This window comes from Carettochelys insculpta, chromosome 7 (genome assembly GCF_033958435.1).
Source record: "Carettochelys insculpta isolate YL-2023 chromosome 7, ASM3395843v1, whole genome shotgun sequence".
Taxonomy (NCBI): Eukaryota; Metazoa; Chordata; order Testudines; family Carettochelyidae; genus Carettochelys; species Carettochelys insculpta.
The window spans coordinates 70,724,632-70,742,209 of NC_134143.1; the positions used below are offsets into that span (position 1 = coordinate 70,724,632).

A 17,578-nucleotide genomic window follows, 5' to 3' on the forward strand; every position below is an offset into this window, starting at 1 on the left:
CCTATAACCAGTGCAGTGCCATCTCCTGCCAGCTCGTGAGGATTTCCACTGGAGAATTATGCTCTAGGATATGGCTCTTTGTCCCCTTCCCCCACCCAGAGGAGGCTAGGTCAGTCATGATGAAGTCATGACAACTGAGTTGGAGCTGTCTTGTGAAGGCAGTTGTGTGCTTGGGGTACTGGAGAATGTTCTGAGGTCTAAAGAGAATGTAGGGCTTTAGTTCCCTGATTTTGGGGGACTGCCCCCTTCCCTATTGGTATGATAAGTTGGAAATGCTGCAAGATGAAACTTGTGGGATTTGCGCTCTCCAGTGGGAGATTTTCACACATGGCAGATTGACCCATGGTTTCACAATATTGAAGTATCTACCTGAGCCCAGCAGCTGGACATTGGATTAGTTTGCGCTTTTTCCCTCACCAGGACAAACATTGGCAGATATGTGATCCATGTAGATAAACTCTGATGTTTACCTGGCCAAAGGACAGCAAGAAGTGCAGAGACTTACAACAGATCTCTTGTGTTCTTTTGTTCTTCTGCATGCAAGGAGAGAGAAAACTGTAGTGCTGGTAACTGGATCTGTGCAATGGTTTCTGACCAAGCCAGGGGTCTGCAAGCAAATAGTGCGAAGAGCCATTATTTTCAAATTTGGTTACAAAATCAGTACTTCAAGAGCCACAATGCATGTGAATATGAGACAGTCCTTAACAGGTAATGTCAAACCATACTAGTTTTTGTAACCCTTATTTTAAGACCAGCGCGCACACAATGAATTGTACCAGTTGGCAAGTTTAAGCTGCTTTCACCCCTGGGTTGGAAAGCAAATGAGGAAAATGAAAATGCTGCACCTGGGGGTAGGCTCTTAAGCAGGAAGGAGCAACGCATACATCAGCCCCACACACCAGTGTTTCCCAACCCTTTTTTATAACGTACCCCTTTTAAAAAAATTGTAAGTACGCCCAGCCGCCTCCCACTTTAATCCAATCCCCCCTCCCCTCCACTCCCCTCCTCTAGAACCAGGCACCCCAGCTTTGCTCTCCCCCATGCTTTAACCCAATCCTCCCCTCCCCTCCCCTCCTCCAGAGCCAGATACTCCCAGCCCTGTCCCCCACTTTAATCCAGTGCTAGCGACTGATCGGAGCCGCTGCCATTGCTGCTGCCATGCACTTCTCCCTCAAAGTTCTGCGGCGGGACGCATGCATACAGCAGTGCGTAGCACTCCCACGGCACCAAGCCTTGTATTGCTCAAAGAGCTGCATGCACCCAGGCATGCATACCCCAGACTTATCTTGCATCCTAGGGTAGGCAACCTGCCAGCGGAGTGGGGAATCCACCTGAGGCAGTTCTATGGCCAGACCTTGCCCAGAGGACTCTTGTCAGGGGGGCTCACAGAGAGCCACAGAGGAGTCACTGGTTGCAGCATCCGGAGCCGCAAATGGCTCCTTAAACAGCCGCATGCAGCTCTGGAGCCTCAGGTTGCTGACCCCCTGGACTTAAGCCAACCTCGAGAGGGGTTCAGAAGAGGGAAATACCAGCCTCCTTATGCAAATCGTTCAAGTTCTGTTTCTGAGGCACTTGCTCTTGCTGCTGGTTAGAGGATGTTGCTTGTTAAGGCTTTCCTGCTCTGTGGTGATAGTCATAGTAGGAAAGCAGGCTGCAGCCTGGTAGGTTTACATTAGTCATTCTTGCAGTATAATTAGACCGTGTTATGGTTTTGCTGGGTTCCAAAGCAAGCTCCAGAATGAATTAATCCCCAGCTCCAAAACCTGAGAGATGCTGTGTACCTGCAACTATTGTTAACTTCAGCAGGAATTGCTGGTATTTGGAAGGGATTAGAGTCTGGCCCCGGGGTTCCACCAACTTAAGTAAAAATAAAGTTCAGCTCTCTCCCTTCTGCTCTCAAAATATTCCCTGCATATGTTAGTAAAAGTGGGACCTTACATGTGCTGCAGAACTGAAGAAGTTAGTGAGGGGTCAGCTGAGGGACTGCGCTCTCAGACAGTTTGTGTATGACACTAAGGTGGGGGGAGAGGGAGAGAGAGAGAGATGCTGCAAGGTAGGAATAGGGTCCAGAGTGACCTAAAGAAATTGGAGGATTGGGCTAAAAGAAATCTGATGAGGTCCAACAAAGACAAGTGTAAAGTCCTGCACTTAGGACAAAAGAATCCCATGCACTGCTACAGGATGGGGTTTGACTAACTCAGTGGTAATTTTTCGGGTCATGGGGATGACAGTGGATGAGAAGCTGGATATGAATCAACAGCGTAACCTTGTTCCCAAGAAGGCTAACAGCATTTTGGGCTGCACTAGTAGGAGCATTGCCAGGAGATCGAGGGACATAATTCTCTTCTGCTAAGCAGTAGTGAGTCCCCATCTGGAGCATTGTGTCCAGTTTTGGTCCCCTGAATACACAAAGGATGTGAAAAAATTGGAGACAGGCTAGCAGAGGGCAACAAAAGTGGTTGGGGGATGGAGCACATGACTTATGATGGGGGTCTGAGGGAACTGGGCTTGTTTTTGCTGCAGAAGAGAAGTTGAGCTGGAATTTGATAACCCCCGGTTTAGAAAGGATGTGGATGTGCTGGAGTAGATTCAGCAGAGGGCAATGAAGATGACTAAGGGGCTGGAGCACATGACCTATGAGGAGAGGCTGAGAGATTTGGGCTTGTTTAGTTTGCAGAAGAGAAGCCTGAGGGGCGATTTGATAGCAGCTTTCAACTGCCTGAAGGGGAGCTCTAAAGAGGATGGAGAGAGACTGTCCTCAGTGGTGACAGATGACAGAACAAGGAGCAATGGTCTGAAATTACAGAAGGAGAGGAACAGGTTGGATATTAGGAAAAACTGCTTCACCAGAAAGTGGCGAAGCATGGGACTGCATTGCCTAGAGAGGCAGTGGCATCTCCATCCCAAGAGGTTTTTAAGTCCCGGCTTGACAAGGTCCTGGCTGGGATGACTTAGTTGGGGTTGATCCTGCTTGAAGCAGGGGGCTGGACTCGATGACCTCCTGAGATCCCTTCCAACCCTTCCATTCTATGATTCTATGATTATAGGCTTCAAATACCTAAAGGGAGGGTTCCAAAGAAAAAGGAGCCAGGCCAGGTCTGCGATCGAATTAGCAAGATGTTAGCCGGTGGCCGGGTAATGTGCAGTGAGGTATTCCCCTGGGTCCTAAACAACCACCTAAACTGCCACCACCTTCTCCTTCTTGGCGGCTGCAAGGCTGCACGGCTCCGGCAGCGGCAGGCTCAGCTGCCACTCCCCCAACCCACGTCCTCTCCTGCCAGCTGACTCGCACCCACGAGGGGCAGCTCCCTACCTGGCTGCCTTTCACTTCTGGGCTCCCTGCCTTGCTGCCCTGGTCCTGACTGCTCAGCGGCTCGGGAGCTGTCAGTGCTCACATAAAATTTATTTTTAAATAAATAAATTCCGTTTAAGCGGCGGCCACCTCCACAGCCACAAGAGGAGTCAGCAGCAGCAACTCTTGGAGCTGCAAATAGCTCCTTAAGGAGCCACAGGTTGCTGACCCCTGAGCCAGGCTGTATTCAGTTGTGGCAGATAACAGGACAAGAGGCAATGATCTCCAGTTGCAGTGGGGGAGGTATAGGTTGAATATTAGGAAAAACTGTTTCACTAATAGGGTGGTGAAACACTGGAACGGGTTGTCTAGAGGGATGGTGGAATCTCCATCCTTAGAACTTCTTAAGGCCTGGCTTGAGAAAGCCTTGATTGAAATTATTTAATTGGGGTTGACTCTGCTTTTTGCAGGGGGGCTTGGACTGGATAATCTCGTGAGGTCTCTTCAAACCCCATTCTTCCATGACTCTGTGATTCTGAGGGTGGAAGATTATGCTTTTCTGAGGAATTCTGGCAGAGTTAAAGAGCACGGTTCTGTCTCTGTTGGTAAGCTGTTGCAGTCAATGGTGAGACCCAAATGTAGCTGTGTAAGTGTAGGTAAGGAAGGCTCTGGTTTACACCAATAGAACTCACCATGGTATTAGGTGGGAACAAGTTATTCTGATGTAAATAGCAGTACTTTATTTACTGTCTTCCTAGACTGATGCTGGGGCCACATCTCAGTGTTGATAAAGCGTTGGTTGGCAAAATAACAAAGGAACCAACCAGAGAATACAGAAAGTATCCCTATATTTAAAACAATCTGCAAATTTTGCAGTGCTAGGGAAAGACTGGGCCAAAGTCTGTTCAATTCCTTTGTGTCAGTCAATGGGAGTTAGTGACTTTACACAATTCACAGCACATGTAACCGAGAATGAATGCCAGTTAGTCTCCCGCTGCTTCATACACAAACTCAGATTTAGCCATAGGTTTGTGGATGAAGCTGAGAAAGAAGCTGGTGAAAGCAAGGTAGCATGCACCTTGTTTTTGTTGCACTTTGTTGATTAGGGTGTGTTGGGAAAACCAGTGTGACCTGCAGAACTGCTGCCTTCAGCCAGGTGGAAGATGTACTTAAGGGCAAACCATGCAAGGAATGTGTGTAAATGAGAGAGAGGAAAAGAACTGACTGGGAAGAAAATAAAAAAGCCCAATCAAAACCAAGCGGAACAGGATTAAAGAGAATGATTAAGGAGAAGTTCTTCCGTAGGGCTAAGGTGAGTTCAGTGATGCATGTTATTTATCTCTGGAAGTGTGTACGTTCTTGTTGCCAGCTTATGGAGCAGATAATTTCATGGCATCTTTTACCAAGTGGTTTGTTTCTGAATCTGCTAACTCAGCCATGGCTCTTACAGAGGACTCTTGTGGTCTTTGCACATTGAGCAAAATCGAATTTGAGAGCTAAGCTCACCCTTGTATGCAATGTAAGCAGCAGTGGTGCAATCGATGCATTTTCAGATATTAATAAGATTACTTGGGGTTTTTGGGTCTGCCTGCCATGGTGCTTTGTGAGCAAAACACTGCCAGAGTGTTGCTGATTGTTTCATCTACTCTTGTAACAAATATATTATTTAGGGTTTCTAGCTATTGTGTGCCTTTTGTTTCATTGATTTTATCAGTACTGCCTTATAACAGAAATATGTAGCCTACAATATTCTATAGCACTTGCCTTATTGCACTTGTTGATCTGGAGTGTAAACAACCACTGTTACAGAAGACTAGTTTTGTTTTTAAAAAAGGATGGGTTTTGCTCTTGCAAGTTTTAGAGTCTTACTCAGAAAATATTGTCAGTGAATGGGTAGGTAAAAGAGAAGGTGGGGGGTCCTCTAAAAAGACTTCTAGGAGAGAAGTTTGCTAGCTGCACTGAAAAGTTTGAGTGGGACTATAGCACTGTGAATTTTAAGGTGTTAGATCATGTAGCTAGTTGTTCAGCAAGTTGAACTTCCTTTGACTGGCTGCAAGCTAGTGCAGGTGTGTGCTGTATGCTCTAGGAAGTACATGAGTTAATATATTTGCCTTTCACCTTGGGAAAGCTGGTTTCAAATCCAGCATAACTCTCGACTCAAAGTAAGTTCCACAGACAAGACTTAGGGGATGTTTTTCACATAAGTAGAAAGTAGTAGAGCTTTAAAATGGGGACATTACTGCCTCATAAGCAGATATAGTCATGAATATCTGTAAAACGCTTTGAAGTCTTTGGATGAAAAATAGTGGGAAAGAGCCCACTGTTGCTGCTGTTAAAGTAGTATAGCCAAACTTTTCTGACCACTTGGTCTTTTTGTATTCACTTTGAAAAAGTTTTGATGAATAAACAAAACCTCAGCAGCTACTGACCCAGGCAAAATGAAATACTCAGCAGAAATATAAATAATACTTTTCTTTCTTGGGGCTAAATACTGGCTTCATTGAATTCAGTGGGAGTTTTGCTCTTGGGAGTTGAGTTTGACCCTTAATGTGTGGGAAAGGGAGGAGCTGTTTCCTAGTTTAATTCTGACTTTGTACAATGATACACCAGTTGGTGCCTGGTTTGGGATGTTCAATTGCAAACCCATCACAGTCATCCTTCTCCACCTTAAAACCTGTGAATCATGCAACTCCCTTGCAGAGAGCCATTTTGGTTTGCCAAAGTCACCATGTGGCTGAAATAAACTTGGCTTCATCCTTCATGTGTTTGTCAGGAACTCTTCCTACACAGGATTCAAGTTAGGGATGAAGCTTTGGGGGATATGCCAAAATTCCTGTTTTAGGGCTGCAAGTCAGGAAAAGTTGAGAATCAGATTAGATCCTCTGTCGGTAGTGCTGGAATTGGACTTCCATGTTTGGCACTGAATCAGGCTTTTCACAGGAAGAGAAAAGAATTAGCTACTCATGATCAGGTGTGAAACTGAAAATGGAATTTACGCCCACCAAGAAGGTTGATATTGCGTTATGCTGAGACAGGTTGAGGACACGTTGTGTTGCACTGAGTCAGCAGCGTGGTGTCGTCAGCACCGCAATTATAGATTGCATAGTCCAGGTCTGGACTTATGGAGATTCTCTGTGATGACAGTAGTCATCACAGGGTGTGTTAATCTAGAAAGCCAATAGAACCGACAGGGTGAAATCTTGGAGTCATGAATAGTTCCCTGAATACATCCACTCTATGTGCTGTAGCAGTCAAAAAAGCAAACAGTGCTAGGAATCATTTAAAAAGGGATAGAGAATAAGACAGAGAATATCTTATTGCCTCTATGTAAATGAATATTACATACAGATGTGGTCTCCCCATCTCAAAAAAGATATATTGGCATTGGAGAAGATTCAGAAAAGGGCAACAAGGATTAGGAGTTTAGAATGGGTTAGGGTTAAAGTAAGAAAGATTAGAAGACCAGGACTTTTCAGCTTAGAAGAAAGGAGACTAAGGGGAGATATGAAAGAGGGCTATAAAATCATGACTGGTGTGGAACAAGTGAGTAAGGGAAAGTTATTTACCTGTTCCCATAACGAAAGAACAAGGGATCACCAATGTAGTTGATGGGTAGCAGGTTTAAAACTAACAAAATATTTTCTTCACACAGAGCATAGTAGGGCTGGGGAACTCCTGGCCAGAGGAGGTTGTGAAGACGAGGACTTTAACAGGGTTCAAAAAATTCAATTCAAATTATAATAATAAAAATTATTTTGTTCATCTTTAAAGTGCTACTTTACTGCTTTTTTGTTTTGAGGGTTCAAAAAAGAACTAGATAAATTCATGCGGGGTAGGTCAATTAATGGCTATTAGCAAGGACAGATGGGAATGGTGTTCCTAGCCTCTGTTTGTCATTTTCTGGAAATGGAAGTCAGGAGGGGGATCATTTTCACAATTACATGTTCTGTTTGTGCCCTCTGGGGCATCAGGCATTGGCCTCTGCCAGAAGACAGGATCCTGGGCTAGGTGGACCTTTGGTCTGACCCAGTGTAGCCGTTCTTTTGTTCTGTGGTCTCTGAATCCAGAAGCCTGGGTCAGGATTCCCCTTAGTATTCATTACTAATGAGCTGTGTATCTCTCATCTCTATTAGAAGCTATCTTAAGGTCTGCCTACGCCGCCAACATTTCATCATGGCTGTGGCCACTTCTTATCACCAGCCACTCTTTATCACCAGTGATTTAAAAAACTCCACCATGAGGGAGAGTTGGTAGCTTTATTGTTGGGAGCACAGCTCCCTGTGATAAAGTGCTGTCCATATTAGTGCTTTTCAATGCTTAATCTTTTATCACTTAAGGGGGTGTTTTTCACACCCTTGCACGATTAAAGTTTTAGCTCTTTAAGTGGCAATGTAGACACGACCTTGTAATGACCTATAAGACACAATCTCAACCTTGCAAAGACCTGTGTGCTGTCGCAGCTTCTGAAAAATAAATGAAGCTGTACTTGCTGACATGGAAAAGAGGAAAACCTGGGAAGGCTCCTTGTGTTTTTGTGGAAAACAAGGTGGTGCTGTCTGTTGCTGTAGGATGGGTGTACCTGTGAGGGTGATGTTTCAATAGGGAGATAATTCATTAGGGCAAAAGAATCTTGTATCATCTAACATGGGCCTTGATGGATTTTCCCTGAAGATCTTCTTCCCACCTCACTGCCTGAATGACATATCACTTTTTACTAATAAAACATTATTAAGCTCCAGATTAGTTTGACGGTTGGTCTCTGATCCCCCAGGTCAGGCATGGCTGTGAAAAGGGAACCCTCTGAGCTTCTAGGAATATGTACAGTCAAACCTATTTTAACACCCTTGCTAACTGAATAGACTAGTTTCAGCCAGGAATATTTTGCCCTCCGTCAGCCTTGAGGTATGCATGCAGAGATGCAGAGAATCCTATTTTAATTGAAGGTGGTATACAGAAAAAGGAAGGAGAAGCCCTATTGCAGCTGGAATATCAGTTTAACAGGTTAGTGCTGTGAAGTACAATGCATAGCATATCCCATAGTGTGAGCTGCTGTCACAAAACAGCTGTCATGGTTCCTATTGCAGGCGATGCCTTTGCTTTGTATGTCAGCTGAGAACATTAAATACAGGGTAGTGTGTTGCATGTTCAGACACAGTCATAAAACTCCTGGTTCTTGCACTGGGCTGCATGCATTCCCTAGCCTCCACCTACAATTTCATTTGAATTGCCACACCTTGGGATTTCACTGTTTACTTATTAACTAAATATCTGTGTTGTCCACACTTGCCTTGTTATGGGAGAGGCCTTTTTGTATCAGGCTTTACATAGAGCAGATAGTTGGGTGAACCAGCTCATTTCGAATGGGGAGGGTATTGGGTTTTCCTTTGTCCCTGAAATCAGAGATCTGGTATCTCTGTGTGAGGCCCATAGTCCCAGGATGTCTGCAGGAGGGAATTAACCTGCTATCTTAGGGGCTAAAGCCATGTGCTCTGCTGCATGAGCTAAAAGCCAGCTGCCTCTCAGCTAAGGCTGCAGAGCAGAGACTTCTCTCTCCCTTGCCGGTGGTCTCAGTGCCTCTAGGGTTGTTCACTCATCCCTCGTTAAATGAGTACGTTACTTACAAATACTCGCTTAAACGAGGGACACGTATACCTACCTTCGTTCACTAGACAAGTGTACTTCCCCCCACTAATCTGAGCCTTACTGCCCTTCCCACAGCTCCAACCTGCCGTAGTCTGACCCCCCTGCTGGTCCTGCAGCCCCAACCTGCCACAGCCTGAACCACCCCGCTGGCCCCGCACACCCAACCCACCGCAGCCTGACCCCCCCACTGGCCCTGTACACCCAACCTGCCATATTCTGACCGCTCCCCCTGGCTCTGCGGCCCCAGCCCACCACAACCTTAACCCCCCTCTGGGCCAGCACACCCAAATTGCGACAGTCTGACCCCGCCCCCGTGCTGGTCCCACACACCCAAACCGTTGCAGTCTGAACCCCACTGCCAGCTCCACACACCCAAACCGCTGCAGTCTGAATGCCCCGCCAGCCCCACCCACCCAAACCGCTGCAGTCTGAATGCCCCGCCAGCCCCACCCACCCAAACCGCTGCAGTCTGAACCCCACTGCCAGCCCCACCCACCCAAACTGCTGCAGTCTGAATGCCCCGCCAGCCCCACCCACCCAAACTGCTGCAGTCTGAATGCCCCACCAGCTCCACCCACCCAAACCGCTGCAGTCTGACCCCCCGCCAGCCCCACCCACCCAGACTGCTGCAGTCTGAACCCCACTGCCAGCTCCACACACCCAAACCGCTGCAGTCTGAACCCCCCCACCAGCCCCACCCACCCAAACCGCTGCAGTCTGACCCCCCCACCAGCCCCACCCACCCAAACCGCTGCAGTCTGAACCCCCCGCCAGCCCCACACACCCAGACTGCTGCAGTCTGAACCCCACTGCCAGCTCCACACACCCAAACCGCTGCAGTCTGAATGCCCCGCCAGCCCCACCCACCCAAACTGGTGCAGTCTGAACCCCACTGCCAGCCCCACCCACCCAAACCGCTGCAGTCTGAACCCCACTGCCAGCCCCACCCACCCAAACCGCTGCAGTCTGAACCCCACTGCCAGCTCCACACACCCAAACCGCTGCAGTCTGAACCCCCTGCCAGCCTCACCCACCCAAACTGCTGCAGTCTGAACCCCCCCACCAGCTCCACACACCCAAACTGCTGCAGTCTGAACCCCACTGCCAGCTCCACACACCCAAACCGCTGCAGTCTGAACCCCCTGCCAGCTCCACCCACCCAAACTGCTGCAGTCTGACCCCCCCACCAGCTCCACACACCCAAACCGCTGCAGTCTGAACCCCCCGCCAGCTCCACCCACCCAAACCGCTGCAGTCTGAACCCCCCTGCCAGCTCCACACACCCAAACCGGTGCAGTCTGAACCCCCCGCCAGCTCCACCCACCCAAACCGCTGCAGTCTGAACCCCCCACCAGCTTCACACACCCAAACTGCTGCAGTCTGAAGCCCCCGCCAGCTCCACGCACCCAAACTGCTGCAGTCTGACCCCCCCGCCAGCCACACCGACCCAAACCGCTGCAGTCTGAACCCCCCGCCAGCTCCACGCACCCAAACTGCTGCAGTCTGACCCCCCCGCCAGCCACACCGACCCAAACCGCTGCAGTCTGAACCCCCCGCCAGCTTCACACACCCAAACCGCTGCAGTCTGAACCCCCCACCAGTTTTGCACACCCAACCTTCCACAGCCTGTAACCCCACCCACCCCACGGACCCAACTGACGGCAGCCTTAATGCCCCTCATCCCTCCCATGGACCCAACCCACCACCAGGTTTTAACCCTCCCTGCTGCTCATGGCCCCAAACTGCCCCCAGCCTTTAACCCTCTCCAAACTCACCCCCTCAACCCAAGGTTCACTTGCCTTTCAAAAGCAGCACCACGTCCTGCCACTCCTGCGCTGTTTTAGGAGCAATAGGAACCAATGAGAGACTTTTACCTGTATTTCAATGGTAATTTAGTGTCCCTGTTATGAGTTTTCACCTACAAGCAGAAAGTTGGGAACCAGTTGTGCTCGTATAGTGAGGGATGAGTGTACTTGGGAGTTATGGTAAAATTAGCCTGTTTGCCAGACTGGACCTAGATGCTTTTATCCAGTGCTGCCCCCTCGGTTTCTTGACATTCCTTTGCATACGATAAAACACTTAATTAATGTCAGAGGAGAGGAAGCTCAAGCAGCTCTGTCCAAAGCCCTGTCACCAACCCTCTCCCATTGCACTCTGCTTTACTACAGTGCAATCTGACTCAGTAACACAACCGCCATTCATCTTCCTTCAACAGATAGCTCTCTGCATGCACAAGTGAGGTATGCGCGAATCACTTATGTCCTTCTGCACTGTAATTCCACTGCTGCTCGAAGATCTGGTTGCAGCTCCGTATTCTTCAGACACAATTGGAAAGTCTCTTGGGCCTTCCAGTGTAGATGGGACCAAACACCAAGTTACCACCTAGCTTGTGATATTTGCTGTTTTCCTTAGAGCCCCAGATTCAGGAGCTGCATTTATGTGTGGATTTCAGCTTTCCTTTGTAACAAAGAGGAAGTCCCTTCTTTTAGGCCTCCGGAGAAAAGCTTGAAACTGCGAGTCCTAAAGACTCAAGCTTGAGAAAGGATTTTTACAAAAAAAATCTGAAGTTTTTTCAGCTGATCTCATGATTTTTGGCCATTCAGGGTTGCCATACTCTGCCACCGCTATTCTGGCTTGCTTGGCGAGTCTTCAGCATCAGCAGAATGTCTGTGGTAAGTCTGAGCAGTCTCCAGGCTCCCTAAATTATGCTAAGGGTGGAAGGCTGTATTGCATCCTGCAGATGCCAATGATCAGGAAGGCTCTGATTCTCCTGGGATGTGCTGTCACCTGCTATGTCTCCTGGAGACCTTGCACAGGATCTAATCCCTGGATTTTAGTGTTACTTCAGCACAGTTTGGGAACTCAGCTAAATCTTAACTCAGGCTATATTGCTACTGGGGAAAAAAGGGCATGATTGACTGCAGGATAACAAATGCACTTTAATTATTTCACAGTCAAATCAGAGTGGAAACAAGGAATTTGCTTTTTATTATGAGGTAAACTAGGCTCAAACAACCCCCAGTAGGTTGGCATAACTGAACCCGTGTATTCCTTTACAGTAAACAGAACAATGCTTTGTTTCCATTTAGAATCTTAAAACAAAATAAATACCATGTTCATTGTCTCAGAGGGGTAACCTTGTTAGTCGGCAGTTTAACAAAACAAAGCAAAACAAAGCAGTCCATTAGCACCTTAAGGACTAACAATTTTATTTATTATTTATTTATCAGAAGATGGGTCTTACCCACAGAAAGCTCATTATCTAATAAACAAAATTATTAGCATGTTTGTTGTCTTGCTTGCACCTTTGTTTCACTAAACAAAACCTACACTGGAAAACTGAACCATGTTTACTATAGCGAACAGCTCAACAGCTAAAACCATGTGGCCCCAGCACATGCTGCATTGCAACATAATGCAGATTGGTTCCCCCCTAACATGTCTGGGTGGAACAAAGGCAGCCAAGATCTCCACCAGAGTCTCTCACACAGGCATCCAGAGCTTTGTATGTGCCCTTTGATAAGGAGTCCGCAGCCAGAGCATTATCTGTCCTCTCATAGCTAATCTGGTTTTCCTCTTTGAGTCAGGTCGGTGGGAAGACCAGCACTCCAGAAGGGCATTCCAAGGGTTTTCAGTCATCCCATGGGCTTAGGCAGTGCTGAGCTTGTGGTCTGAACACCTGCTATTCCATTTCGTTAGCAACTAATCGGAGAGCAGAGGATGGGGAAGAGAAATACCCCAGTGAAGTATTTGTGGTGGTACGCTGTATTTGATCTTGGGTTCTCAATGTAGGCCACAACAAACATCTTCCAGAGTACACTTCACATGTCTTGGTTCTGAGAATGGTTGCTGGGGGAATGGAGTTAGATGGTGAAAATTAGCCACGCCAAAAAATCATATTTATTTCCTACTCCAAAGCTCCCCCTGCTGCACAGCTCTTGATGGTAGGAGCTGTGTATTTTTCATGTCAGAGTGAAGAACGTCTTACAAAAGGCAGTTTATTTACTGTTTGTTTTTTGTTGTTCTTTTTAATTGATCTCTAACAAGGCAAGAGACCGTGTGAGTTAAGTTTAGGAGTCTGTCTTTCTGTGGTAACAGCAATGAGTAGCATTAGGCCTTGTATAAATAAATGCCAAGGAAGAGGCAGTCGTGCCCTGAAGAACTTAGTGTAAATAAATCACTTGGCTTTTTTAAAGGTGCCTCCCCTCTGAACAAATGCAGATAAATTTAGCCTAGCAACACTCTTTTGTGTTTGGGAAGCAGTATTATTATCATTCCCATTTTACGGATGGTGCAGGGGAAAGGACAGAGGTGTGAAGGCACCAGCTAAAAATCGCCAGTGATAGACTTGGGAGAGGAACTCAGGATTAGGGACTCTGAGGCCTCCCTTGCTCTAGATGCTAGACAGTACCCTCTCTCCCCCTTTGTACTGGTACACTGCCAACAGGAACAGATCAGGCACATCTGGATCACATTCTAGGCTTCAGTGCGGTGAAACCCATACAGTCAAAGGGCTACTTTTCTCAAGGCCGATGGTGCTCACATTTTGGCCAAACCCTAAGTCTAGTGACTTGTTGGTATAGTGAACCTTGCTCTTATTTTTTCAGGGCGACTTAATCTCTCTGGGATCATCAGAGAAGAATATATCACTCTTCCTTCCGATATCTGTTGTAGTTAAGTGAGAGGACTGGAACTCTGCCAGTGACTTCCTGTCTGATCTTGGGAAAATCACCTAATATATCTGATATTCCATTCCCCATCTGTACAGTGGAGACAGTAGCACTTCCCTTACAAGGTTGTTGTGAGGATAAATACAACATTACAGATTGTGTGATGTCCAGATGCTTAGGTGATGGGTACCTTGCTTTACCACAGATGCAACTAAGAGACTGATTTCTTCTGTGTGAATCAAAGCTGGAAACAATAATTGGAGGGACAGGCTCAGATCTAGGGAGTTAAAATCAGAACCCACCCCCCTTCTCCTCCACTGAAATTTGAAAGAGCTGTACATATAATCTTCTGTTTTCAGCCCTTCTCTCATTAAAGGTTTTCTTTTTAAATCATGTTCTCAGACTAAAGACCAAATTCCTCTGTATACAGAAGGGCAGTGTAGGTCAGAGAGAGATTGCCCATCAGTTTGCCTAATTAGCCTGATAGATAGGGGTAGACCGTTGCTTGTTTTTCATTTTCAAGAGTCTGGATTGAGGTTTTTGGTTTTGATTGGTTTTTTTTTTCCAAACATTGTGTGTTAATGTGTTAATCCCCTGCTAGTCTAGAGTTCCCAGAAGTGCTCTCCCTGTCTGTGATAGAAAGCATTCGCCCATCCCTCCCCCATCTGGCTGTTGCCGCCTGTCTTGCAAGAAGGAGCATCTTTCCCCCTTCCCCCTTACCAAATCCTTTTGCATATTAGTACTAATCTACTGGGTTTACAGTAAGGATGAGATTTCAAAGACTCCCAGTCCATGTTCTGTCGGCAGCATGTCACTCTGTCTCTGTAGAAAACCCAGACTTGGAGGCAGAGTTCATGACATTTCCACATCTGTTGACGGACGGATGATATGCCTTTTTTTTTGTTTGTTTGTAAATTACTCTCAATAGGTTTTCCTGCCTTCTTCCTGAATGTGTGAGGTTATAATGCATGGGATGTAATGGAGAAGAAACACTTCAGGTCAGCCAGAGATTTAGGGTTTGACTGAGCTGCAGCAATCACCTGCAGGTGGCTGAGCATTTTATATCATTTAAAAAAGTGTATGTGTGTGTGTGCGAGAAAGAGAGAGAGCACCTGTGATAACTCTCTCTCTATATATACATAATGTATTTAGTTACCTGAACCACATTTGCCCCCAAGTAAGCAAGATCCTTTGCAGCTGGATTATTGGCAACATTCAGTATAGATCCCTTTCCTTGTTGGTACACCCCACAGTTTTATGTTTTCTTCCAGGTTTGTGGTGTTCTTGTGGCGGACAGCTGACATCTTAGTCCTGATTTTCCATGGGTTATCTGCACACCCAGCATCTTGTACCTCCTTTCTTTGATTCATTTAGCCACAAAGGTTCAACCATTGGGCAGTAAGTGATGTCTCTCTAGGAACAGCTGTGAGTGAAACTGTCTGGAACTCAACCGGAGAAGACATGGGACAAGATCCTCAACAGGCTGAGGTTCATGTCTTTAATTGGAGCCTAGCCCATGTACACTAGACGAAGTTCTGGCTCATGGTGATTGATGCCTCCATGTGCAGTTCGTCCCAGCTGAAACTTAATGAAAGATTGGAAAACTCACTACTGACGGTATTTCTTGACTTAAGACTTGGTGACTCAAAAGCCAGCTGGCTACAAACCTATAATGTCTGTGTCATAGACCTTCATCGAAACTGTTAAAATTCAGCCAATATTCCAGGACTGTAATTGGTACCACATACTAAATATCTGGTTCACTAGCAATGTGAGGAAAAGCCCTCTTCTGATGGAGGAGCACATACAGATGCCCTGTAAACCGTTGTTATGACCACCCTGTTCCTGACAGCAAGCACACAGTGGCTGGTGTCCAAACAGAGCCACTTTCCAAGGTTTGCCTTCAAATAAAGTAACAAAGCTCCAAGTTAGGTCTGTATTTAGAAGCCTTATGATTCTCTCCTAGACTCTCTTCTAAGAGGGCTGGTAGAGACTCCCAGCAGGACATGCTGTTCCTCCCTTCAATACTTTCTTGTCTTGGAGAGAAACTTAGCTATTTATAGTCCTGACTAGAGCTAATAAGACACTCCTCGGCTACGTCTACATGAGCCCCAAACTTCGAAATGGCCACGCAAATGGCCATTTCGAAGTTTACTAATGAAGCGCTGAAATGCATATTCAGCGCTTCATTAGCATGCGGGCGGCAGCGGTGCTTCGAAATTGCCGCGGATTGCCGCCGCGCGTCTCGTCCAGACGGGGCTCCTTTTCGAAAGGACCCCACCTACTTCGAAGTCCCCTTATTCCCATCAGCTGATGGGAATAAGGGGACTTCGAAGTAAGCGGGATCCTTTCGAAAAGGAGCCCCGTCGGGACGAGCTGCGCGGCGGCGAGGCACGTCAATTTCGAAGTGCTGCGATCACCCACATGCTAATGAAGTGCTGAATATGCATTTCAGCGTTTCATTAGTAAACTTCAAAATGGCCATTTGCGTGGCCATTTTGAAATTTGGGGCTCATGTGGACACAGCCCTCGTCTGTCTGCCAGGCTGTGTCAGCAGAATAGTTTTGTACTTGCCATCAGAGTCCCACATCCTGATTCTCAATTTGTGGAACACAGATTTTAAATCTAAGCACCTTAGTGGACCTCAGAACCCAGTATTTGGGTATTCAGGTCTGCACATAAATGCCTGTTCTGTACATCTGAAGCAGTGGTTTTGAGCAAACCAGCTTGGACTTTGGACATCTTGCTGAGAAGCCCATGATTATCATGGTAATGACAAGATATAATTTTCCTGTTATGTTAGCTGCACATTGTGGGTATACTCAAACATAAGTAGTCACAATGAAAGTGTTTGATCAGTGATGGAAAACTGGACTTGTTTCTAATATATGTATTCCTGATTATTATCACTGAACATCAACCCTCAGAATAGATGAGACTACAATCATAGAATCATAGAGTTGGAAGGGACCTCAGGAGGTCATCTAGTCCAGCCCCCTGCTTCAAGCAGGATCAACCCCAACTAAGTCATCCCAGCCAGGACCTTGTCAAGCCAGGACAAAAAACCTCTAGGGAAGGAGATTCCACCACCTCTCTAGGCAACACATTCCAATGCTTCACCACCCTCCTAGGGAAATAGTTTTTCCTAACATCCAACCTACGCCTCTCCTTCTGTAATTTCAGACCATTGCCTCTTGTTCTGCTATCTGACACCACTGAGAACCGTTTCTCTTCATCCTTTTTAGAGCTCCCCTTCAGGCAGTTGAAGGCTGCTGTCAAATTGCCCCTCAGTCTTCTCTTCTGCAAACTAAACAAGCCCTAATCTCTCAGCCTTTCCTCATGGGTCATGTGCTCCAGCCCCTTAATCATTTTCATTGCCCTCTGCTGAACCTGCTGCAGCACATCCACATCCTTTCTCTATGGAGGGGGCAAAACTGAATACAGTATTCCAGGTATGGCCTCACCAGTGCCGAATAGAGGGAAACAACAACCTGTCTAGATCTGCTGAAAATGCTCCTCCTAATGCACCCTAATACACCATTGGCCTTCTTGGCTACACAGGCACACTGTTTACTCATATCCAGCCTTTCATCCACCATAACCCCTGGGTCCCTTTCTGCTGTACTGCTGCTTAGCCAGTAGGTCCCCAGCCTATAACAATACTTGGGATTCTTCCATCCCAAGTGCAGGACTCTATCTACACTTCTCCTTGTTGAACCGCATCACATTGCTTTTGGCCCAGTCCTCCAATTTATCCAGGTCACTCTGGATCCTCTCCATACCCTCCAACATATCTACCCCTAGCTTAGTGTCGTCCACAAATTTGCTGAGGGTGCAATCCAGTCCCTCATCCAGGTCATTAATAAAGATGTTGAACAACACCGGCCCCAGAACCGTGCTTTGCAGCACTCCACTTGAAACTGACCACTATCCATGTATTGAGCCATTGACCACTAACCATAGGACCCCACTG

General features: G+C 46.8%; 1 protein-coding gene across 2 annotated transcripts in view; it reads left to right on the top strand.

Moving 5' to 3' along the window:
• The window catches only part of SH3PXD2A (SH3 and PX domains 2A), a 465,726-nt gene that overhangs the window by 118,261 nt on the left and 329,887 nt on the right, over positions 1–17,578 (top strand). The window lies entirely within an intron of this gene.